The sequence below is a fragment of the Lynx canadensis genome, chromosome D3 (assembly GCF_007474595.2).
Source record: "Lynx canadensis isolate LIC74 chromosome D3, mLynCan4.pri.v2, whole genome shotgun sequence".
Lineage (NCBI taxonomy): Eukaryota > Metazoa > Chordata > Mammalia > Carnivora > Felidae > Lynx > Lynx canadensis.
The window spans coordinates 10,772,067-10,798,694 of NC_044314.2; the positions used below are offsets into that span (position 1 = coordinate 10,772,067).

General features: G+C 34.5%; 1 protein-coding gene across 1 annotated transcript in view; it reads left to right on the forward strand.

Annotated features, from left to right (window-relative positions):
* The first annotated feature begins 318 nt into the window (after positions 1–318).
* The window catches only part of CDH19 (cadherin 19), a 102,374-nt gene continuing 76,064 nt past the window's right edge, over positions 319–26,628 (forward strand). Inside the window, exon 1 of the mRNA XM_030337030.1 lies at positions 319–471. The gene's annotated coding sequence lies outside the window, so the exon portion shown is untranslated. The remainder of the gene's footprint in view (positions 472–26,628) is intronic.

Consider the following 26,628-nt stretch of genomic DNA (forward strand, 5'->3'; position numbering starts at 1 on the left):
GTTTCATCAGCTAATCCTCAAGCGGAGGGCATGTCCTTTCCACTCGCAGAAGTTGAATTCCCTCCTTATCACCTCCAGCCAATGCGTACTTTATTTTCCTTTTGCTTGTTGTTAGGAAAAAGGAGGCGGGGGGTGGGGAGGGACTGTTCATACCACTTGCTGGAGCTGTCTGCATTTTCATCCAAGCCTATGAACGGACATCTGAGTGCCCTTATGATATTTTGCACAAAAGGCTCAGTGTTCATGGCTCTGCTCAGAGAACCCAAAATAGCATCCAGTAAGCAGTGACATAGTGACACAGTGATACTAAAAGCGCAGGCATCCGCAACTCAGAGCAGTAACCCGGATGTCAGGTTGGACGAGAAGCTGGTGAAGCAAAGTAAGAAGCCTTCCTCCTGCTGTTCCTTCTGCGTTTATCACGGATTTGGAACCTCAGTGTGGGCAGACCTCTTAGAACCTGAAGATACACAGGTAAGAATGTGATAATTAGGCATATTGGACTTCTATATATTATCTCTTAGTGGATAGAGGGCCCAAAAGTACTTGAAAAGCTCTTTGCTAGTTTATGGTCCATAAGGGGAAAAATGTTCTACAATATGTAAAAGCATGACACGTATGTGAACTTTTTCAAAACCAAATATTTGTGAGAATATTTTCCATCTCTGCACTAGAGATTTGAGGAAAAATCTAGAACATTAAAACATTACATTTATTGGGGGGAAAGCATCACTGCTGTTTCTTTCCCTTTCTCCAGGATTTTGTTTTATCATATGTTTATCTCTATACTATCAGATGCTATAAACCATGAAAGCACCTTAAAGGGATGAGAAAAATATAAAGTAAATATTTTAATTAAATTAATTGTTGATTAATTAAATTAATTATTTATGATTATCAGTGTGGAGCTTTCCGCGTATCTGAATACAACTGAATGTTTCTTTGAAGGACTATCGTTTCTCAAAGTTGACATATAATTTTATTTTCTTCCCCTTTGCCAGTTGTTTTGGGTATCAAACTTTGTACTGACTTTAGAAAAGTCTTAAAGCAAAAAGCTTCGGTAATGAAGAATATTATAATAATAATACTAATAAAAGGAATCTGTTGGGCATATTATCAATACGGACACATATTCAGGAATGTGCACATTTTAATTTCAATAAATTATATCCATTACATGTGATAAAACTAATTCATCAAATGTGAAAGACAAAAATGTCTAAGTTAAGAATATGTAAATTGTAGGAGAAACTTAATATTGTTTCAGTTTTAGTTTATAACAAGCAATTTTTAGTAGGGTTACTAATTTTAATGAAACATCTCAGTGTAAATTTGCCTGAGGGATTTAGTAAATCTGTAACTACAATATAAGAAACACACAAAGAGGTAGAAACAAAAATATCTAAATAGAATGGCAACTATTTTCTTTAAATACATTTCTGTTTTAGTTCTATGAATTCATTTTTTGAATTAATATATCTGTAGAGAAGACATTATTAATGTAAAATATTTACAACTTTAGCAATATATATTTTGGATCCATTTGCAATAACAAATAATGTAATAAAATAATATACATTTATATAATATCCTTTATTCCACATTTAAAAAACTTTAGATGTTTAAATATTGCACATATGCACATATACATACTTCTAAGTTTTAATTTAAAATATTTACATTTTAATATAAAGTGTACATTTCTGTTTTCCAAATTTTGTAACTAATACAACTATTCCCAAAAAGTAATAAATATTATGAAATTAAAAGTGTAAAATTATTCAATCTTTACAAATAACCAGTTTATGAAATCTAGAAGTCATCTGATCTCTTATTCTTTACACGTGTTTTAACAATGACCAAAATGTCTCAGATCATTCTGTAAATTATATCTGTATTTTCCATTGTCAATTTTAGTAAGTTCTTGTGCCTTAATGAAATATTGAAATATTTATACTATTAGTGTCTCTCTCTCTCTCTCTCTCCCTCTCTCTCCACACACACACACACACACACACACACACACACACACACACACACGTTGTAGAAGTCTTAAAGGATATATTATCTATTTATATTTTTGGTTTTGTTTTATCCTCTGGAATCTTTCCAATATACTTATCCCCAGGGAGCTGTTTTTTTTTTTTTTAACAAATTCAATCAAATTATCATAAATTAAGATGCATTAAAATCTTTAAAATGATGTGCACACATGCTTCTCAAGCGTTCTTAAGATATCTGGTTCATCTTTCAGGAATTTGTCATAATGAAGACATATACAATTTGATAAATGATAACCTATAACTAAATATAAATTGATATTGAATATTTTTGACACTCACGCTCTTAACATGTTCTCTTTAAATATTATATTCAAAGTGTTACTGAGTAGTATTTAACACATTATTGGGTAGTAATATAGTAGAAATAAGTGTATCACATGATTTAAAAGGACATGTTGGTCTTTTCATATACTTTTCTTTAGGTTGGGATTTATTGCTCCTGACCTAATGTTTGAGAACAATGATAATAAATATGAGGAAAATGGAACATTCATATTTTGTTGTCATGACAATTTCCTCTACTATTTATAATCTTCCAGTACCTATGTCTTTGCTTTGGCATAATAGGTTGAGGGTGAAAAAGAAACAAACATGAAACATAATAACCCCACATGAATCCTTTCTTTCTAGCATTGCCTTTGACAGCTCACAGACTTGAGAAATGAGTTGCTTTTGCCAAAGTGACCAGAAAGGTGTTTGACACGTGCTTGAAAAACCCATACTCAAAGAGTTTTCAACTCTCATCACCACTCACTTGAAAGGATCAACTTAAATGTTCTAAAACCTGCTTTTCTGCAACTTACAACAAATCAATGTCTTTCTGAAATGATGCATGCTCTGAGATGATCCAGTAAGAGCATTCTGGTCTCACTTTAAAAACCACTTTAGAATTAGGAGAGCAGAAATATGTTTGTCAGAAATTCATCGCACTAATTACTCATTAAAAAGACATTCAGAATCATCAAAGAATGTTTTAAAGTTAAGACAAAGTATCTAATTGTTGGAGGCTTTGCTTTGGCACACCAAGTCAAGTTTAAAATGTTACTATAGGACAGTGACTTAACAAATTACAAGATCAGTACATCCACATTTTATCTGTTCCTTCATTCTAAGAACTTACATGATAAATGAACTTTGTAAATTTATAGGATAGTATATTAAAGTGGGAAAAATTCTGGCACATCAGTTATAGCTTAAAATAACCTAGGTAATTTTCTCTAAGTGCAAAATTTAGAAATGTCATTTCTGTGGAAATGAGCAAATTATACATATAAATCACAGAAAAGGAAAATGCCACCATTTTTTTCTGTTTTTAAATTGGATTATAGCTAAATTGTTTCCAAGGGTTTGCTACCATTTTTTAAAAAAATTCTAGTAGAGATTGACCTTTTTTTGATGAAGAGATAATGCTGCTAAATTCAGAGACAAACGTAAAATGTAACAAGGAAACTAAAGAGATAAAAAGAAAAGGGTATACATGCATCTTTCTAAAAACTTTTTAATGGTATTGTTCTTTGTTATTAAGTAAATACTTCATGACAATGCTTGAGATTGCTTTTGAACCAGAAAAGCAAAATATAATGATTTCCCCATAATATTAGATGAAAAAGAAAGGGGTCATAACATCACTTTTCAGATAGAAGTCTCTCCCTTCTAAATAAGGCTTTTGTCTTCAGGTGCATAGAGGACATTGGTTACTCTTTGGTTATTTTCTCTCTTGTATCCAGTGTCTGTAAGATATGCCAATTCTATAAGTATATCAGGATTTGACTCCAAATTAGTGGTTGATAATAAATAGCATATGTGTTTTCGTATACACACTTATACATATGTGTCTATGTATTTGTTTATGTATTTATATATATAAATTTTAAATATTCATGAATTTGAAACATATGCATGTGCACACACACACACACACACACACACACACAGTCATTTGATAATTTCAAGACCACACAAATTATTTGTTAAAATTCTATGCCTTTTCTTTTCCCCTCATCTTTTTTTTTTTTAATTTTTTAAAGTTTTTATTTTAATTCCAATTCGTTTACATACAGTGCTATACTGGTTGCATTTGTAGAATATAATAATATAACACTCCCATACATCTTCCTGTGCTCATCACAACGAGTACACCTACTTAGCACACCCATCACCTACTTAACCCATTTCCACACCCGCCTCCCCTTTGGTAACCATCAGTTTGTTCTCCGTCGTCAAGAATCTGTTTCTTGATTTGCCTCCCTCCCTCCCTCCCTTCCTTTTGCTGATTTGTTTTGCTTCTTAAATTCCACACAGGAGTGAAATCAAGTGGTATTTGTCTTTCTCTGACATTTTGCTTAGCATAATAGTCTCTAGCTCCATCCATGTCCTTGCAAATGGCAAGCGTTCATTCTTTTTCGTGGCTCAGTCACATCCCATTGTATATATGTGCCACATCTTTGTTATCCATGCATCAGTCACTGGACACTTGGGCTGCTTCCGCAGTTTGGCTGTGGCAGGTAGGGCTGCTCTAAACATTGGGATGCATGTATCCCTTTTGAATTCATATTCTTTCGTATTTTTTGAGTGAATACCTAGCAGTGCAGTTGCTGGATTGTAAGGTAGTTTTATTTTTACCTTTTTGAGAACCTCCACACTGTTTTCCAGAGTGGGTGCACTAATTTGCATTCCCACCAACAGTGCAAGAGGGCTCCCCTTTCTCCACATCCTTACCGACACCTGCTGTGTCTTGTATTTTATGTCATTTACATAATGGATTATATATAAAGTTACTTCTATGAAATTTAAATTGAAACCATTTTAAAGATACGGAGTAATGTTGTCATTGTGTGTGTATATTAAACTAATGTTTAAAACACACAGCTCTTAGGGGCGCCTGGGTGGCTCAGTCGGTTAAACGTCGGACTTTGGCTCAGGTCATGATCTCAAGACTCATGGGTTTGGGCCCCACTTCAGACTCTGTGCTGACAGCTCAGAGCCTGGAGCCTGCTTCGGATTCTATGACTCTCTCTCTCTCTCTGCCCTTCCCCTACTCGTGCTCTGTTTCTCTCTCTCTCTCTCTCAAAAATAATAAACATTTTAAAATTAAAAAAAAAACACAGCTCTTAAATCATACGTATAATTTTGATGAGATTATGTGACATTGTATTATAATGATATTATTGAGCATTTGCATTGAGAAGAGGAACAAGCAATACGTTTTTAATGCTGTATATGTGTGAGTTAAGTATCACAAATTTTAGTAAGCTATTAATTAGCTGCTTTCTACATATTGTGAAACAAAATGATGTTAGGATTGCCACATTAAGAAAATAAGGTGAAGGATTATTATGTGTAAGAACATCATCCCTTGGGGCACCTGGGCGGCTCAGTTAGTCAAGCGTCCCACTTCAGCCTGGGTCATGATCTTGTGGTTCACAAGTTTGAGCCCTTTGTCAGGTTCTGTGCTGAGAGCTCCGAGCCTGGAGCCTGCTTTGGATTCTCTCTCTCTCTCTCTCTCTCTCTCTCTCTCTGCTCCTCTCCCACCAGTGCGTGCTCTCTGGCTCAAAAATAAACAAAAATATCAAAAATTAAAAAAAAAAATTAAAAGAACATCATCTCTTCATAGAACATATTAACTTTTTACCCATTTATAAATGGAGCGGCTCATAATCTAGAGAACTTAAGTTTTAGGGAGAAAAAGGAAATTTATTCACTCATTAATTAATTCATTAATTAATTTGTCAGATTATACTGAATGCTTCTACATTTAAACACTGAAAGGAAGCATGTTTATCTTCTCTGGCATAAAATGCAGAGGAATCAAAAACTTAAAAAATCTATATCATCTTGCTTTTGAAATCCATTTTTTACATCAAATTAACTATATTCATGTTGATTTTCCTTCTTGAAATCTATATGTATTTTTAACTCATCCCATCTCTTGGAGGTACACTTTTAGCATTTTCTAGTTCTAAATATGTATCTCTTTTAATTTTTCCTATATACATTTTGTTTAGGATTAAAATGATGTACCCAAATCTCTTATTTTGGGAATCATAAAGTAGAAATTTATTTACTCTGTAAGCATGCCATTCATGTTAAAAGGATTTAAAAATCTCCCTTGAGGGGCGCCTGGGTGGCGCAGTCGGTTAAGCGTCCGACTTCAGCCAGGTCACGATCTCGCGGTCCGGGAGTTCGAGCCCCGCGTCAGGCTCTGGGCTGATGGCTCAGAGCCTGGAGCCTGTTTCCGATTCTGTGTCTCCCTCTCTCTCTGCCCCTCCCCCGTTCATGCTCTGTCTCTCTCTGTCCCAAAAAATAAATAAACGTTGAAAAAAAAAATTAAAAAAAAAAAAATCTCCCTTGAAAGGTGTTTCCAATATTGTATTTACTAAAATACATTACTTTGTCATTTTTTGTACATAGCTACTAGCACATAGTTGTAAAATGATATCTTCAAAATGTAAAATAGTTGTGTTAAACACTCCACTAAACTAGTCCATCTGGTTTCAAATTTTGTCTTGAAAATTAATTTTCATGACTATGTACTCTGAATAAACTCAACAAGATAAACTAAAAATGTAAGCTACTAAAAAAAATTGTGGGCTAGTCATTAAGTTATTTGAACTTTGTATTTAAAAAACAAAACAAAATAAATGATATAGAATTTTTGGCTTTTATGTTTTATATAAAGAAACTAAAAAAAATGAGTTTTTTATTATAAACTTGAAACTAAAATAGTTATTTAACAAAATGTACACAAATATTTTGTACCAAAATAATTATATATTCTCATTTACTTTTTAAAACTAGTCCTTTGAAATATACATTCCATACTAGGACTCAAAATTTATTATAATTTTAGTCCAAAATTTTTGTGGATGAATAAATACTAAATTAAGCTCTTAATTAATTTTTTTAGTTTTGAAATTGATTTGAGTATCATCTTAATACATGGAATAATCTGAGAGATTAAAAGTTGAATTTTCTGAATTTCTTTTTTTAACTCTCAAGTCACAGAGAAGTGTAAGGAAATGATTATAATTATATTACTATTATTTACTTATATATTGTTATTATTCATAATAAACAGAATTTACTGAGTGGTTACATTGGTACTCGGTTTATTTTTTTTTCTTTGCAACATTTTTGCTTGTTATTGCTCATTTAATTGTCCCAAAAATGGAATCTCAAACACTACATTTTCTATCTTCAAACATTCGTCTTTAACTCCAAACTTCCCAGGGAAGAGTTCCCACATCTCTCCTTTTCCTCTATTAGCATCTACTTTGAATGAGTCATCTACTCTTGGAAACCAGTTCTAGACTCTAGTCATTCTTAAATCCACTCTTTTCTGATTCCTGACAATCACTCCAAAAACTTGTCTTTAGCTATTCATGAAGACGTACCACTTTTTAGTTTGCTTTTTAATTGACAAACGGTTTAAGAAACCTAATCTGGGCACTTTGGGTGCATGTTAGTTTTGGCGCTGGGTAAATTACTGCTCATATTGATGTGGCTTCCTTTGGTGACAAGTTAAGAGAGATTTCTATTTTCATGTTCACCTGGTAACATTGATTGTTCCAATTACATACAACTCACTATAGAACTCTACTTATTAATACTGTGAGTGTTGTCCCCTACTAAATCTTTCTATTATCCAACGACCCAACAACTATCATTGTCATCGTCCTGTCTAATCTCTTTAAACATTTGAGTATATGTGTCAAAAGTTACTTAACTAGCTTTAACAAATAGATTTATATTTTTTACACAATAATATATTGGTAAACAATGTTTTGCAGCAAAATTTCTAAATAACAATTTGCTTCTTTAGGACTGTGTCCAGGCATGAGTTTAATAGATAAAATGGCGTGAAATACTTAATACTCCTAAAATATATTTTCTAATTTTTTAAAAAGTATAGTTTCAGCTTATTTTACTTGCATGAAAAGCAATTCATGACAACAAGTTATGGATTAATAAATTGGAGGTTATAGGAAGCAAGTGCATATATTTGAGAGACTTAAGAGGTAGAATTGACCATAGATGAAGCTTGAATATGTGTGGAGGTAAAGCAAATGTGGAAGGGGGATTCTTTATTCACTTATTCAAGTGCCAGTGTTTGAGCGGGTACTGATTTTGTTCAGTGAGAGACAAAACATAATAATAAGATGAACAAGCAATAAAAGATAACGGTTTCTATGTGGGTCATAGACTTTGAAATGTCTCTTAGAAAGTAGGTCTATAGATTAAGAAAGAGATAAATATGGACTGTTGGTGATCCTTTGTGATGCTTTGGTGTCTAGATGTTAATTGAAGCCATAAAATCCAAAGATAAATTATCTCATTATAGAATAAGCAAAATATTTCTTAAGAATGGGACACCTGGGTGACTCAGTCAGCTAACCATCCGACTCTTGATATCCACTCAGGGCAGGATATCACACTTTGTAGGATTGAGACTCACTTTGGGTTCTGAGATGACAGCATGGATCCTGCTTGGGATTCTCTCTTTCTCTTTACCCCTCCCTATTTGTGCATGTGTGTTCTGTCTCTCTCTTAAAAAAAAAATGGAACTCGAGTATTTAGGGAAGAGGACAATCAAATAAAATAGAGATTCTTGAGGTGAAAGAGGAACTTGCAAGTGTATAGAGCTTTGCAAGCCAAAAAAGAGAATTTTTAAAAAGGAGTGGGGTTATGATGAAGGCAACATTGTGCTGCACCACTAATTTCAAAAAAAAAAAAAAAAAAAAGAAAGAAAAGTATTTATTGAAGTTTGTTAAAGAAATAAAGGGGATCCTTCTCACCCAGGATGGGTTGGTTGCATTGTAGTATTGGGGGAAAAGCCAGATTGCATTTTTCTGTAGATTGGATGAGAAAATGTGGAGACTGCGAATGGCCACTTATTCTGTAATAATATTTGCCTTCCATTTCTTCCAGATCTACTTTTGTATGTTGTGCCTTTTGAATTAATCTTTTCAGTCTTTTTTTATCCTATTTTCTATATCTGTGCTTTGTTTTTGTACTTTCTTAAAGATTTTTTTTCCAAATTTATCTTTCAAAATTTTCTCCTACATATACCTTTAAAAAATAGCCAGGAATTACAGTTCCTGTCTAAATACTCTTATTAAGAGCAAGCTATGATCCTTTCCTGGAGGATGGAGGAAGTTTCTTTTATTTACGTAAGGAGATTTTGATCTGTCTTTCCTTTCCTTTCCTTTCCTTTCCTTTCCTTTCCTTTCCTTTCCTTTCCTTTCCTTTCCTTTCCTTTCCTTTCCTTTCCTTTCCCTTTCCCTTTCCCTTTCCCTTGCAAGGGAAAGGGAAAGGGAAAGGGAAAGGGAAAGGGAAGGGAAAGGGAAAGGGGAGGGAAAGGGAAAGGGAAAGGGCAAGGGCGGGAAAGGGAAAGGGACAGGGAAGGGAAATTGGAGGTCAGGGAATGGAAAGGTGCGGGAAAGGGCAAAGGGAAAGGCGTAAGGGAAGGGAAATTGGCACGTGAAATTTCATTTCCTTTTCCTGTCCCTGTTCATTTAACTTTTCTTTCCTTTACCTTCCATTTCTTTCTTCCCTTTCCCTTTCCCTTTCCCTTTCCCTTTCCCTTTCCCTTCCCTTTGTCCTCTACCACTCTTGGCATTTGTTTCTGCTTCTTTTCAGCTATATTTTTATGCTTTGTATTTGGTTTGGACTTTTTCTTTCAACTAGAGTCTTGCCCCAAATGGGACTTCATGTATGTGTAAGAATAAGGAATGTAAAAATTGTTTGGGAAATCTCTTTTTGTATAAGTGAGGAATGGAGTCTAAATACTGCCAGACTTCATGAAACATTTTTCTGGCAAGACCAAGGTGATTGATTTAGAGATTCTGAAATATCATTTCGTTTTTTCTCTTGAGGATATATATTTCTCCATCAAAGAAAGTTGAAAGGGGGTGCCTGGGTGGCTCAGTCGATTGAGCGGCCTACTTCTGCTAAGGCCATGATCTCACAGCTCATGGGTTTGAGCCCCACATTGGGCTTGTGCTGACAGCTCAGAGCCTGGAGTCTACTTCGGATTCTTTGCCTCCCTCTCTCTGCTCCTCCCCTGCTCTCTCTCTCTCTCTCTCTCTCTTGCTCTCTCTCTCAAAAATAAATAAACATTAAAGAAAATTTTTAAAAAGAAGGTTGATAGGAGGCAGATAGGCAGGGGAGAGAGAGACAGAGAGAGAGAGAGACTTCAACTTACAAGTTGATAGAAATCAACTTTTGTAAATCTATATTTGGAAGTTACAATGGAACTATATGGTAATGGTTTTATCCTTCTGATATCTCTGGAGTTCTTAGGTTCTGTGACTACTTATACACATTTCTACTCCCGTCTCCTGCCAGATCCTGGCATTTCACATAATGTAAGTTGGACGCCATTAGCCTTGGGTATAAAAACCTGAAATTATTTGTAATCTTTAGGATGTATTTCCCATTGTCAATTGCTGTGACATTGAATGAGCTCTTTCCTGCATGATTTAAACAGTATGCATATTGACAGTTACTCCTCAGATTTTTTTATTCTTGTAGCAATCGGGACTTACTAGTGATTCTGTTTTGTACTTCAGGAAGAGATTAATTAGAATTTTCCAAAGAAACCTGGGAGTATAAATATTTAAATAAATGGTATCTTTTTGTGACATAATTGTTACTATCTTTATTGAATATTTAAAGCATAAGCTTCAGGTCCAGCTAATTATTTTTATGTGACTTATCACAGCACACCTAGAAGTTAGGCATGTTATCTCATTTTACAGTTGGAGAAACTCAGTCTGATAGTGTTTAAGTACTTTGACTGGTGTCATGCAGCTATAATATTATAGAGGCACAAATCTTTACATTTTATACAGATTTTCCTTAACGGTCAGCATTCATTTAATAGTAAATGAAGATTTAAGTAATATAATTAAGAAAAAGAACCAGCTGGAAATTATACAGTTCATTTGACATAATTCCTTATTTCATAACCTACCTTTGTCTATCCTTAATCTGTATTACTTCTCATAACCATCTATTCTAGGTGTAATTTGGCAGCCAGAACGTTACTACTGCATGACCAGGGCATAAAGTAAAAGTTTGAGGACCCCTGCAAATTGTTCTCTTGAAGAAAGAGAAAAGCAGGATAAGGTGGGCGATATGGACTTGAATATTCAAAATGGCCACGTTTTCCGTCTTGCAGAGCAGTCTCCAAGGAAGTGACTCCCTGATAGTCTCCTATAGGTAACACAGAGTGTGCCCAAGAGGGTCAACTCAACTGTGACAAAATATGAGAAATTCTATTGAAGTTTTACCTCATACCATTGCATTTCAACTTTGAGAGTATTTTTTATGAAATATCTAGATAGTGGTAAAAGTTATAGGAATAAATGATTAGCACCTAAAAACGTATTACAGCATTGGAGTTTACCCTAAGTATTTTTTTCTCATAGGAGAATTGGGAAACTGCCCTAGAAATAAATCCTGGCCAGTATCTCCACATATATTTATGTTCTAGAATAGCATCCATATTTGGAAAATGGCTCCTGCAAGTTTAAGGGTACCAGCTCTGGAGGAAGTAAATTGCTCGGATTTAACTCTGGCCTGACCAATTATTGCATGGCTAAGCAAAGCTATTTCTATGGGTTCACTATCTGCATTTATAAGATAGCAATAATAATGGAACATATGCCATAGAATTGTCGTAAGATAAATCAGTTAAAGAATGGCACACTCTTTGTATACTAATAACCATGAGGTAAGTACCCAGTATATGCTGGATAAGATGTTGATGATGATAACGATGATGGTGATGATGGTGATGGTGAGGATGAGGATGATGGCCGTGGTATCCTTGAACTATCTGCCTTAGAATCACGCTGGAGCTGTTAAACACACCTAAATGATGAATCTGAATCTGTGGAGTGTGGTATCCACATTTCACTTAGCTTTTCGGTTAATTCTAGTGTGAATAAGGTGAGTGCATCATTTTCCAAAAATTGAGTGATGGAACCAACCAAGTTATTGTTTACTTTACACTGATTTAAAGAACAAGGGATCCTTTGCATACGTAATAAACACTTTAGGGACACCTGGGTGGCTGGGTCAGTTGAGCATCTGACTACTGATTTCAGCTCAGGTCATGATCTCGTGGTTTGTGGATATAGCCCTGCATCAGGCTCTGAGCTGACAGTGCAGAGCCTGCTTGGGATTCTCTCTCTCCCTCTCTCTGCTTCTCCCATACTTGTGTGCTCTTTCTCTCTGTCTCTCTCTCAAACTAAGTAAGGAAACAGTAAAAAAATGCTTTAGGGGTGCCTGGGTGGCTCAATCAGTTGTGCATCTGACTTCATCCTAGGTTGTTATCTCATGGTTCTTGAATTCCAGCCCGGCATCAGGTTCTGGGCTAACAGGTCGGAGCCTGGAGCCTGCGTCAGATTCTGTGTCTCCCTCTCTCTCTGACCCTCTCCTGCTTGTGCTTTGTCTCTCTCTCAAAAATAAATAGACATAAAAGTTTTAAAAAAACACTTTAAAGTAGAGAAAATATAATCACCTCCTTCATGTTTTGTCATGTTTGTTCAGATTTTAAAATAATATTACTTCAGTTGTCAAATACAGTGCTTTTGCATGGTGGCTAAAATGCTTTTAATACTTTAACCAGTTCATCTGAATCAGGTACTATTTGGTTCTATGATAGTATTTTAGGGGTGCCTGGGTGACTCAGTCAGCTGGGCATCCAATTTCAGCTCAAGTCATGTTCTCACGGCTCGTGAGTTCGAGCCCCACATTGGACCTCTGTGCTGACAGCTTGGAGCCTGGAGCCTGCTTCGGATTCCATGTCTCCCTCTCTCTCTCCCCCTCCCCTGCTTGCATCCTGTCTTTCTCTCTTTCAAACATAGATAAACATTAAAAAGAAAAAAAATTTAGAAAATTATGATAGTATTTTATAAATTTTTAAATTGTGTATTCTACATGCACACACATACACACACACACAATGAAGTATATGGCTTTAAATTTTTTTCCATTCACTAAGATTTAGGTCTTTAAAAAGTCATGTTTATATTATGCCTTTTTCAATACAAAATTATATTTTCCACACCATTTGGCAGTGGTGCTTACTAAGTATTGCTTTTGATGGTAGAATACATTTATAGCTATTATAGTCATAAAAAATATGTACTGAAAACAATTGATAATTGAAGAAAGGAACATTTAGATGATATATTTGACCATGTGTTATGTAGTTACTAATACAACATCAGCAAAAAAATGTCAAATAGAGGGTAACTGTCTTTATTTACTGTAGTAAGCAATGGCTAAAAAGATTTTCAACAAGTGAAAAACAAAATAATATATACTTAATGGAAATTGAAGACAAAATAAATAATTTTGTAATACATTCTTGGGACAGTAGAATGCATTGTTGGTAAGAAGAAAAATATTTTTCCTTTCCTTGTTTCTATGGTGATACATACATTCAATTTGCCAGATATTATTTATGTGATGAAAATAATGAACTCGCAGTGTTTCATATTTATCCAAACAATGTTTTGGGGAAAAATGTCTCCCTTTGCATAATTTTATGATTGTGGAAATTCTCATGCTTTACATGCATGGTAACTGGTGATTTTGTTAAACCATGATTTATTTCATGGTTCAAGAAATCTTCAAAAGTATACTTTGTTCATTGTTCTATGAAGCTTTTATTTCCTAAATTTGTTTTTTTAGTTATTTTTACCATTGAAAGTCATTATTTATTGGTTCTATACTATCTGAAAGCCGTATATTCATTAGAATTAAACTGATAATAAAGGAAATTTGGGATATATATTATATTTTCTAATCGGTGGATCAGTGGCATATCTGCATGAATAATAGTATTCAACCTGTATAGAACTACACACACACACACACACACACACACACACACACAGCAGAAGCCTTTAAAAAAAAACATTCTGTTTGTTTAAACATAATTTTTGTTTTTGTGTGTAATGAATGCAACTTTGATTACTTTTATTCACAGAAACTAAAAATGAATCAGATTCAACTAATTATGAAGATAAAATCTACTTGGGATCAATTAAAAATTAAATCTACTCTCTATAATATTGTATGGTGATCCAAATCACAACAGTTCCTCAATTCAGTTTATATAGGTATAATATCCTAATGCCAAAAAAGACAGTGTAGGAAAGAACTAGTAGAATCATTTTTCATATGATATTAGCTGGAAATCATCATATGCTATATAGTCTATATTATATATCTTAAAATTTATATTTTGTGTAACATATATATATATACTGCCTACAATATATACCATAGGTAGTTTGTAATATATAACATATATAACTTACACTTTATAGATTATTAAGTTTTTATTATGTATTATATACATACAAAGTGGTATGTATACATTAGGAATGCAAGAACGTGTCAATATTATTGAAACTATTCACTCTATTCTATACCCTATCAGACCAAATCGAAAGAAAGAAACCACCTGGTAATCTCAATTCATAATCTCATTTTATAAAAAAAAAAAAACAACAACACATATTTATAACAAAAACTCTTTAAAAACTAGGAATGAAAGTAACTTTTTAGCATATTAAAATATATGACAAAACCCTCAATATTTATCCCACTTAATGTTTAAATACTAAAAGCCTTTCCATGTGAAAATGGGGAAAAAACAAACATTTTGGAATTCTATGTGTGTGTGTATGCATGCATGTAATGTACTTTTATATTATTGGTTATTAGGTATCGTGAGATGAGCAAGTCCTTGGCTATTTATTTCCCTCTGTGTCCCATGTGCCCTTGGCTTTTCAAATTTTTCTCTCTGGCACTCAACTCAAGCATGTGGTTATAGCCTCTGGGCTTGAAACTGGGAATAGAAATCTACAGGACTGGACATACAAGTGTCTACGCACAATAATTCAACTAATTTTTCCTGATGTAAACAAGTTGAATTGAATCCATCAGTCAGATAATAGTTAGGAGGGTCAGATTTAACAGTTGGGTTAGTGGGCAGGAGAGGTATAATTAGAAAGGAAGAAATATAATTACTACTATTATTGGAGATTTAGGTATACCTAAAATATTTTACTCTCTAGAATATCAACATAAATAAAAGGTTAATATTTGAAATCAAAAGAAAAAATTAAGCTCAATATGAAAGAGTTTAAGTATTTGCTTCCAAAATAGTGAGGAAATGGCCAAATAATTAATTCAGTACCTAAAATTGTGGAGAAAATATCCTAAAAAAATCCAGACTGGGTTAGGTTGAACTAGAGAGGCCATGGCTTGACATATACACAGGAAGAAATTAGCTGAATTATACAGACTCTGGAGATTTGTACCCTATTTAACTACCCTTAATGTCTTAACTTGGAAATGGCTTGACTTGGGCCGCTGTCTGAAATAATGTTTTTGAAATTAATATGCAAATGTACTTGTCCCTGGGCACATCATCTTTCTCCCCCACTCTGACCCTATTCAACTTCTTGTATTCTTTCAGGTTAGGCATTTTTATCTCTTTTATTACTCTGACAAGACTTGATTCCAGCTACTATCTATAGCTGGCCTTTGTGACTCCTTTTTTTCTCATTAGTTTATATAACCCCACTTTGGCCTTCTTTCTTCTCTTTTTAAACGGAGGTTTACAATTAATATCTCACTGATTACAAAGAAAATTAACAAGAGGAAACACGAAGTACCTCTTATGGTTCCAGGAATATAGTTGGGGGTTTTATTAGGGTGCTAGGCTATGTAGTCAAGTAACTGCCCACCTTTCAGTAACCTCATACCACAAATATTTAATGAGACTCATGGGGTTACAATATTCAGTTCCACACAGTTGCCAGTGCCCCTACCTTGATTGAGGTTCTATCATCTCATAACTACAGCATCTGATTGCCAGAGAAGGGAGAGAGAAAGACAAAATAATTATTCACAGGTCCTTCACTGCTCCAGGTCTGAAGTGATAGCCATCACCTTTATTTATAAATGGTTAGAAAGCTAATCACATAACCCAGCCAAATTGTAGGAGAGATATTGGTATACAATAGTATATGTACCACAGTGACCAAAAGATGTTAGTTATTTTTTTTTTTTTTTTTTTTTTTTTTTTTTTTTTTTTTTTTTTTTTTTTTTTACTCTCAGGTCATGTTCTCCTCCTAACCATGTCAGTTTGGTAATCATCCCGGGGTTAGGGATGGATTACGTCATCCTAAAGAATTAAAAGTAAGCCTTTCTTACAGCAATGGAGTGAAAGGAAACATCCCATGGCAACAATTACAATTCTGAGTATGGAATCACCAAGTGCCTACTTAGAATCTTCACCTGTAAGTTTTGCAGGGAGATACCTTTAGTACTTCGAAGCCTACCTTTGACATTCCCTAGACAGTCTCTCTTGAAATCCAGTCGGTCATCAACTGTCGTCAATGCTGTTTCCATATTATTGATTCTGTGACTCATCTTCTCTCTTTCTGCAGACTGTGATTAGTCTGAGTGCCGGATACACTGGCACCTTGAAGTGAGGGACAAACAGTCACAGGCCTGAGTCAGTACATCCAGGGAAGCAACATCCCAGTGTCTGGAATTGCAGATGGCCTTGAAGCACTGATTCAAACATTCAAAATATTTAATTAAAAGCTAATATCATATTAAATGATTAATTTAAAAAGGATTAAAATAAATATATATATGTATGTAAGTTAAATATAAAGGCAGACATTAACATGGGAAACAACATAGTAGACAATACAGATTTCCCAAGATTTTTCAGCTGAAAGAGTACAACAACCTAACAGTTTCAAGATAGTTGCTTTTGTATTTCAGTAAGTGGACAGGGGTTAAATAGATTTCCACAAATATACAGTACCTTTTTTTTTTTTTGGAATGAATATGGAGGTGGTGTTTGACAAAAACAATTCGAGCTCAAGATATAGTCTATAACCTGTCACCAACCACCCATGCTACTGCTCTAACAGTAATTATAAAGGTACTTATGGAATAAAAGGGGACTGTTAATAGACATTTCAAAGTCTACATTTTTTTCCCCTTTTATAAACACATAACTCCTTAAATTAAAAGAAAGGTGGGGGAGCGCCTGGGTGGCTCAGTCGATTAAGTGCCTGACTCTTGATTGTGGCTCAGGTCATGATCTCATGGTTGTGAGCCTGAGTCCTGCGTTAGTGTCTGTGCTGATCGTGGAGCCTGCTTAAGATTCTCTGACTCTCTCTGTCTCTGTCTCTCAACCTCCCTCCGCCCTCTCCCCCACTTGTGTGCTCTGTCTCTCTCTCTCATTTTGGGAGAGAGAGAAAGGAAAAGAATACTTCCCCTGTAATAATTTAACTGCTCACAGCCCTCAGAGCTGCGTTTTATTATTTGTTTCACACTGAGGTTTTATAAAATTTGCTTACTTAACACATTTGGATCTTAATATCAGAAGTTAGACATGCTTAATTAAATTGTGGGAGAGAAGGGTTTTATCTTACTTTTATTAAGTAGCATTTTAGAAACCATGATTTTGAGAATTTTCCTTTTTCCCCTAAGCTTTAGGATTTCCTGACCATCGCAAATTATTAGGCTTTTGATATATCATTTTGACCGAGCCACTCAACGGTTTTCTAAAGATGGAGACATTATATTAATGGCCATCTGTTTTTCCCTATGAGGAGCTGGCTTAGTTGAGCTTAGTTTTTTAGCTTTCCACAAGCCTTTCAGAAGACATTATATTTTTATAAGTTTTCACAGATGGAATAATTATCTTTATGTAACTAAGACGAGGTCATAGAAAAGACAATTCATAATTAGATTCAGTTACCAACTGTATAAGTGCATAGATTATAATATTTTCCATCCCTTAAGTCATAATTAGTCTTCTTTGAAAACATAATTGTTCTGAGTCACGCTGGGATTGCTTTCTGCCCGTATACATCCATACACTATCACATACTATTGCAAGCATGACAATGTTTATTTGTCAGTCACATAGCCATGTTCCAGAATAAAAAAAAAAAAGACTTTCAAACCATTTGAGAATACATGTAGAACCCATGCATTACGTGCCATGTATCCTACGCATTTTGTGATGGCCATTTATAACGGCTTTTATTTTCATATGTCTGTCTTGTTTGAAGAAATAACAGCTGAATATTTTGAAGTTGAGAAATAGATTGTCATCACCCACTTATAGGTAGCTACTTTCATGTAGTTAAAAGCACTTACATAACAATAGGTGCCAGGCAATATCTAGGCGCATGGACTCATTTAATCAAGATGACTCCATGGGAGTGTCGCTGGCGTGGTCTTCGTTTTTCAAATGAGATGAGTAGGCAGCCAGAGTTTAGACTTCTGTAAAGACACACAGCTAGTGGTACGGCTGGTGTAGTCATTCAGTCCTTCCTTGGCTCGTCAACCCACCAACCTGCCTCTGGAGAACAGCCCCAGAGGCAGCCGATAGTGGTCTCTTGATCGTCAAGATGGTACTAAATAAACCCCAAATAAACTCGTGTAACATGTTTGTTTGTTTGTTTGTTTGTTTGTTTTTAAAGAGGCTCCCAGCATGGAGCCACATATGGGACTTGAACTCATGACCCTTAGATCAAGACCTTGAGCTGAGATCAAGAGTCAGATGCTTAACCGCCCTAGCCACCTGGGCGTCCCAGTCTTATAATTTATTACATAATTATAGGTAGACATGTAATAAATATTAAAATGTGATACACATGAGGAAAATTTTAATTGATCTATAATTTCTCAGTGCAGATATGATTACTACCTGTATTTGAGGGCATCGTCTTTCAGGCTCCCTCCACTGAATTTGTCAACATAAGTTTTTCCTAAATTAATGGATTCATTTTCTTTGCATTTAACTTATTTCCTTCACCTATCGAAGCATTACAGCCATATTTCCATATCGTTAAATGACTTTACAGCCCCGTATGTAATGGCTGAATAGCATGATGTTAATATGAATTTTGAAATTTGTTTTTATTCACTTGTTTCTTTGTTAACTGTGAGACCAATTTTATGTATCTCTCCAAATGAATAGATTTAGAGTATTCAGGGAATTCCCAGTGTTTTTCAATTACACAGTGAAACTGAAAGCATGGATAAATATGTGCAGTTTTATCTCCTCGAATAATGTAAGTGATATTTTGTCAGATATTAGAAGTAAAGTATTGCTTTCTCGCCCTTGTTCTTTTTTTTTTTTGCTTTGTTGTTCTATGTTATATATTTTCACAAGAACATTAAGAGAAAAAAGAAACTTCACTAAAGAAAATATTTGACTGCAGCCATACAGCCACAATATTTGACTGCAGTTTGACTGCAGCCCCACAGAAAAGTAAGTGTAAGAAATAACATATGTACATGCAGTGACCAAATTAAAATCATTACAAATATGGCAAAGATATAATTAAGTCCCATGCAGAGTAATTGCACTGGCAACGTGTAATGAAGGATACGGTCCAAAAATGGTTTTAGGCAAATCTTCGGCGCGCAGACATGTAGCAATTCAGCCTTGAAATGATGAGACATCATGTTTTGGTAGCTTGTGGAAGGTGGAAAAATGTGGGATACCAGATTTTTTTAAAACGAGAGTTTGCCAGTGGGTGTTTCATCGGTTGGAATCTGTCTCTTCTCCTTCTAGAATATTTTCACATTCAGGCTCAATTTTGTCATTGTTTAGCACTGAATATGGTGCTCAAGAATCCACAGTCCTCTCCACTGCTGAGAACAGAGTTCCTAGAAGCCAACCCAGGGATGAAATGGCTCCACGACTCAAGACATGACACAAATAGTGAATGGGGAAGGCCGTGATGCCAAAGAGGGCTTGAGAGACTCTTATACAGGCACTCTGACTTCGTATTGCTTTATCTGTAGCAAAATGCTTTTATTTGTGCCAGTCAATATGCAAAATATGTTTAACGAGAGTTTATAAATGTGACAAAGAAAGACCTTTTACGTCTACTTCTACAGAGAAAGAGTTGGCACATGTTTTATTGCAAATTTGGTCCAGAAATATCACTTCTTCTCACTTATGTATGCAAGCTACATCCACTTACATTTCTTTCTATATTTCCTATTAGCGGTTACGAGAAAGCCCTTTGAAAGCCTTTATGGGTGGTGTCACTCTATGAAGTTGCCAAGTTTCACTTGATTTTTAAAAAGATCACAAATAGGATCAAGTTTCTATATTTATCCAATCCACATTCTTCTAGCTTCAACTTTTATCTTCTCCCACACAGACACCAAATCCATCATTCTGACTTATTCTTCCCTTTTTTTGACCTCAATGATCTTTAGAAGAAGCGGGGAGAGGTACTCTAAAAGGAGATAACGGAAAACATTTTATTGTGTCTAGTTTCAAGATTGGTCCAGACGTTAAAATGCAATTGATAGATATTTTGTTAATTCAAATACGGTGAACTACCACTGACAGATGTCATGCGCATTGTTAGGTATCTACGTGTTTTCTTTCTTCCGTTCAGTAAGGCACAGTATATACTCTGTGCCCTTAAGATTCCATTTCCAGTCTTACCTCTACCGGTAAATAATTATTTGCTACTGGACAGGTCACTCAAAATGTCTCGATATAAATTTCTTCATATGGGGATGCAATACGTTAGAGAAAATACAGTTTCTAATATTCAAATTATATGATCCTAGTTGGACATAATATGTTGATACTTACTATAATACTGTTATTCAGAGATTAGTATTATTTTATTATGTAATTTTGTGTTAATAGCAATGTCATTTAATTTTTATACATTATGTATTTTGAAATATAGTTCATTCTACTTTTTACTTAATGTTTATAAATATGCCTAGGGACTGGAAATGAAATTAATCTAAACAAATTACCAGGAGACACAGTATTAGCATTTTTCCATATTGAAATATTATGCGGGTTTTCACCCCCACATTCACCTGACTGGAAAATATAACAGGACTGCAGATTTAGGGCGGAAATGTCACTCCTTGTTTCTCTAGGACCCATTTCAGACACACTAATTGATAACATTTTTCCTTATTAGCCCAGACTCTGCCTTGAACTTTTCTCAGTCTGGCCCTGCTGACAGCTGTCAACGCTCTTCAATCAGAAGTGGACCATTATTTGAAACATTTTCCCTTCCCCTGAAATGTGTGACCATTACAGACAATTTGGCATCTAGAAGAGTATAAACAAAGCCATAATATTCCATAATTCACACATACCTACTGCATGTCATTATTGTATTTGTATAGTAAGAGGCTCAAATAAAAGGGTATTCATGTCTGTTTTATTATGATTTAGGACTATGAAATAAGATAGTTTAGCTTTTAATTTTAAATTTCGTTGTAAAACATTTCAGTCATTTACTTTATCTGAAAAAATATATAAGATAGAAAAATCACCCAGATTTAATGAGTGTTATTATTTGACATATTTACTTGAGATTATTTAGAGGGAGAAAAACGTGACAGAGATTTCTCAACTTCTTTAAACCCGTTTCTTTTCCTACTGTCATGGTATAAATACCATAATAAATCTTGCATATCATTTTTCTTTTCCTAGACTTTACAAAATCTGTGTATGACAATAGTCTCTTAGGGCATCATCTTATAATTTTGAAACACTTTATAATTGGTATCATATAATACCCTGATTAGAACTTTTTTTTTTCACATATCCTTTTTCCAAATTAATCCAATTTGTATTTGCCTCATAGTGGACAAATTTGAAAGTTTCTCTATGTATAAAGCAGTAAAAAAAAATAGCTGTTAGTTTATACATTCAACTATTTTTTAATGTTTATTTTTGAGAGAGAGAGACAGAGCCTGAGTAGGGGAGGGGCAGAGAGCGAGGGAGACACAGAATCTGAAGCAGGCTCCGGGCTCTGAGCTGTCAGCACAGAGCCTGACAGGGGGCTCAAACTCACAAACACAGGTGCCCCTAAACTAATTTTTAAATATAGTAGATTTGGCCAAACTATTCCTCAAAATGATTGCCCAAATTTTCAATTTCATCAACATTGTATTGGAGTCTGTTCTTCATGCATTTTCATCAATATCTGATATTAAACTGTTTAATGATTTTTGTCCACCAAATGGATTTAAGAAGTACAGAATAAATTATTATTGTTGTTTTAGTATACAAATTTTAAATACAAGTGAAGAATAAATAATAGCTATGCCAATGCTCATGACCCAATTTCAAGAATTAATTATCAAGCCTGTGCATGGTTTTACCTGCTCCTAAATGCTCCTACTCTTTCTGAAATGCTTTAAAAAAATTCTAGATGTCATGTTATATCCAACACCAACATACTTCAGTACACATGGCATGACCAAAAATAGGGTATGTTTTTATATAACCACAAAGAAACTTCCGCAACTAATGAAATTCACAATAGTTTCTCTTTTATCATTTAAAGATATTGAATTATCATGAAATATTTTCACAGATTGATAAAAAAAAGTAACTATAAAAATAAGTTTGTACAAAAGGAACAGCAAATGAAGCCTAAAGCCTAAAGCCAGCAGAAGTGAAATAATAAAGACGAGAACAGAAATAAATGGTATAGAAACAATACTGTAGAACAGATCAATAAAACTAGGAGTTAGTTCTTTAAGAGAATTAGTAAAATTGATACACCCCTAGACAGGCTTATCAAAAATAAAAGAGAAAGGGCTCAAGTAAATAAAATCATGAATGAGAGAGGAGAGATCACAATAAACACAACATAAATACAATTATAAGAGAATAGTATGAGAAATTAGGTGCTAACAAATTGAACATTCTGGAAGAAATGGATAAATTCCTAGAAACATATATATGACCAAAACTGAAACAGGAAGAAATAAAAAATTTGAACAGAACAATAACCAGCAAAGAAATGAAATCAGTAATCAAAAATCTCCCACCAAACAAAAGTCCAAGACCAGAGGGCTTCCAAGAGGACTTCTATCAAACATTTAACAAATTAATACCTATTCTTCTCAAACTGTTCCAAAAAATTAAGATGGAAGGAAAACTTTCACAGTCATTCTATGGGGCTAGATTCCCTTGACTCCAAAACCAGACAAAGACCCCAAGAAAAAGGAGAATTACAGACCAATATCCCTGATGTACCTGGATGCAAAATTTCTCAACAAGATACTAGGAAACTGTACCCAACAGTACATTAAAAGAATTATTTGCCATGATCAAGTGGGATTTATTCCTGGGCTGTAAGAGTGGTTCAGTATTCACAAATCAATCAGCACAATACACCATATTAATAAAAGAAAGGGTAAGAGCCATCTGATATCAATAGATGCAGAAAAAGCATTTGACAAGGTACAGCATTCATTTTTAATAAAAACACTCAATAGAGTAGGGATAGAGGGAATATACCTCAACAACATAAAGGCCATGTGCAAAAGACCCCGTATGCATTAAGACCCACAGCTAATAGCATCGTCAATAGGGAAAATTGCGAGCTTTTCCACTAAAGTCAGGAGTAAGACAGGGATGTCCACTTCCACCAATGTTATTTAACGTAGTACTGTCAGCAGACAACATAAAGAAATAAAAGGCATCCAAATTGACGAGAAAGATGTCAAACTTTCACTATTCAAGACAACATGTTACTCTATATAGAAAATCCAAAAGATTCAACCAAAAAAAATTGCTAGAATTGATACAAGAATTCAATAAAGTCGCAGGATACAAAATCAGCATTCAGAAATCTGTTGCATCTCTATACACAATAATGAAGCAGCAGAAAGAGAAATCAAGGAATCGATTCCATTTACAATTGCACCAAAAAACCACAAGATACCTAGGAATAACCTAACCAAAGAAGTAACAGATCTGTACTCCGAAAACTGCAGAACACTTGTAAAAGAAATTGAAGAAGACACAAACAAATGGTAAAACATTCTATGCTCGTAGATTAGAAGAAAAAATGTTGTTAAAATGTCTATACCACCCAAAGCAATCTACACATTCGGTGCAATCCCTATCAATACAACACCAGCATTTTTCACAGAGATAGAAGGAACAATCCTAAAATTTGTATGGAACAACAGAAGACCCCAAACAGCTAAAGAAATATTGAAAAGGAAAGAAAATCTGGAGGCATCATGATTCTGGACCTCAGGTTACAGTACAAAAATGTGGTCATCAAGACAGTATGGTACTGGCACGAACACAGACACATAGATCAATGGAACGGAATAGAAAACCCAGAAATGGGTCCACAACTCTATGGCCAACTAATATTTGACAAAGCAGGAAAGAACATCCAATGGAAAAAAAGACAGTCTCTTCAACAAATGGTGTTGGGAAAACTGAACAGCAACATGCAGAAGAATGAAAATGGATCACTTTATTACACCATACACAACAATAAATTAAAAATGAATGAAAGACTTAAATGTGAGACAGGAAATCATCAAAATCCTAGAGTAGAACATAGGCAGCAATATCTTTGACCCTGGCCACAGCAACTTCTAACTAGACACGTCTCCATAGGTAAGGGAAACAAAAGCAAACGTGAACCGTTGGAACTTCATCAAGATAAAAACTTCTGCACAGCAAAGGAAACAATCACCAACACTCAAAGGCAACTTATGGAATGGGAGAAGATATTTGCAAACGACGTATCTAAAAAGGGTTAATATCCAAAATGTATAAAAACGTGATACAACTCAATACCCAATAAACAAATAATCCAGTAAAGACATGGGCAGAGGACATGAATAGACATTTTCCCAAAGAAGACATCTAGATAACTAACACACGTGAAAAGATGCTCAACATTGCTCATCATCAGGGAAATACATCAAAACCACGGTGAGTTACCACCTCACACAAGTCAGAATGGCTAGAATTAACAACACAGGAAACAACAGGTGTTGTTGAGGATGTGGAGAAAGAGGAACCCTCTTACGCTGTGGATGGGAATGCAAACTGGTGCAGCCACCCTGGAAAACAGTATGGAGGTTCCTCGAAAGGTTAAAAGAACTCTGCTACGAGCCAGCCATTGCACTACTAGGTATTTATCCAAAGGACACAAAAATACAGATTCAAAAGGGCACATGCACCCCAATGTTTATAGCAACATTATCAACAATAGCCAAATTATGGCAAGAGCCTGAAGGTCTATCCACTGATGAATGGATAAAGAAGAAGTGGTATATATATACAATGGAGTGTTACCATGCCATCAAAAAGAATGAAATCTTGCCATTTGAAATGACATGGACAGAGGTAGAGTGTATTATGCTAAGTGAAGTCAGTCAGTCATAAAAAGACAAAATACCATATGATTTCACTCATATTTATGATTTAAGAAACCAAATAGATGAACATAGGAAAAGATAAAAAAAGAGAGAGAGGGAGGCAAACCATAAAAGACTTTTAAATACAGAGAACAAACTGAAGATAGCTGAAAGAGAGGTAGGCAGAGGGAGGGGCTAAATGGTTAATGGGTATTAAGGAGGGCGCTTGTGATGAGAACTGGTATAACATGTCAGTGATGAATCACTAAATTCTCCTGAAACTAATATTACACTATATGTTAACTAAAATTAAAACAAAACCCTGAAATATTAAAAAAATAGGTTGGTGCAAATCAGGTTCTAGATAATGTCCTTTTTTTATACTTATTCTTGTGTGTTTTAAATATCTTTGAATCTAGTACAGCATGTTTCCTAAAACCCCTCACTTTTTTTCTAGATGAATGAAAATATAATAACATAAAGTTGACATAAATGTATTTACCCAACACTATAATTATAACTTCACATCACTGTTAGTGATACTTTTCCAAATTTACACAAAATAGCATCCTCATTAGGAAACTGAGCTTGTTCTGACTGCTTTCATTATTTACTGGGTATCAAAAATATAGATTCACAATTTCTAAACAACAGACATTATTATTTGGATTTCAAATATTCAACATTAGGATGAAATCCATCTTTAGTTTTCACATCAGTTGAATTTCATGACCTTCATTAAGTAAATATATAACGAAGAAAGCATCTGCTTGAAGGAGAGGCACCACAGAATGCCCATTTATGACAATGTGTTCTGTCTTAATTAGGTGTTTTTTAACAACTCTTCTAACAAGAGCCAAAGCCCTAAAATATCTCTCAAGGTTGTTCAAAAATATGTGGAGAAGATTCAAAGTGAAATCATACAGGAAACTCGTAACAGAAATAGGGAGTCTGAATTTTCTGTTGATTGTATAGTGTTAAACTCTTTGTAGATTTGACAAAATTATTTTTCTTCATGAGTCCCAAAGAAACAAATCCAGTTTGGTTATATCGAGGTGCTATGTCAATGTGGTAAGTGCAAAGATATTCCATTTCCTATAAGGGTGAGAATTACCAGTCATTTCAAAGAGAATTGCATGATCAGTATCCATTAAATAGAAAGTTTTACCTGTAAAATTCAATAGTTCAGAGTTTCTCTTTTAATATTTAAATAATAGAAGATATCTTTCTTTTTTTATTATTTTGAGAGAAAGAGAGACAGCTCAAGGAGGACAGGAGCAGAGAGAGAGGAAGACCGAGAATCCCAAGCAGGCTCCACTCT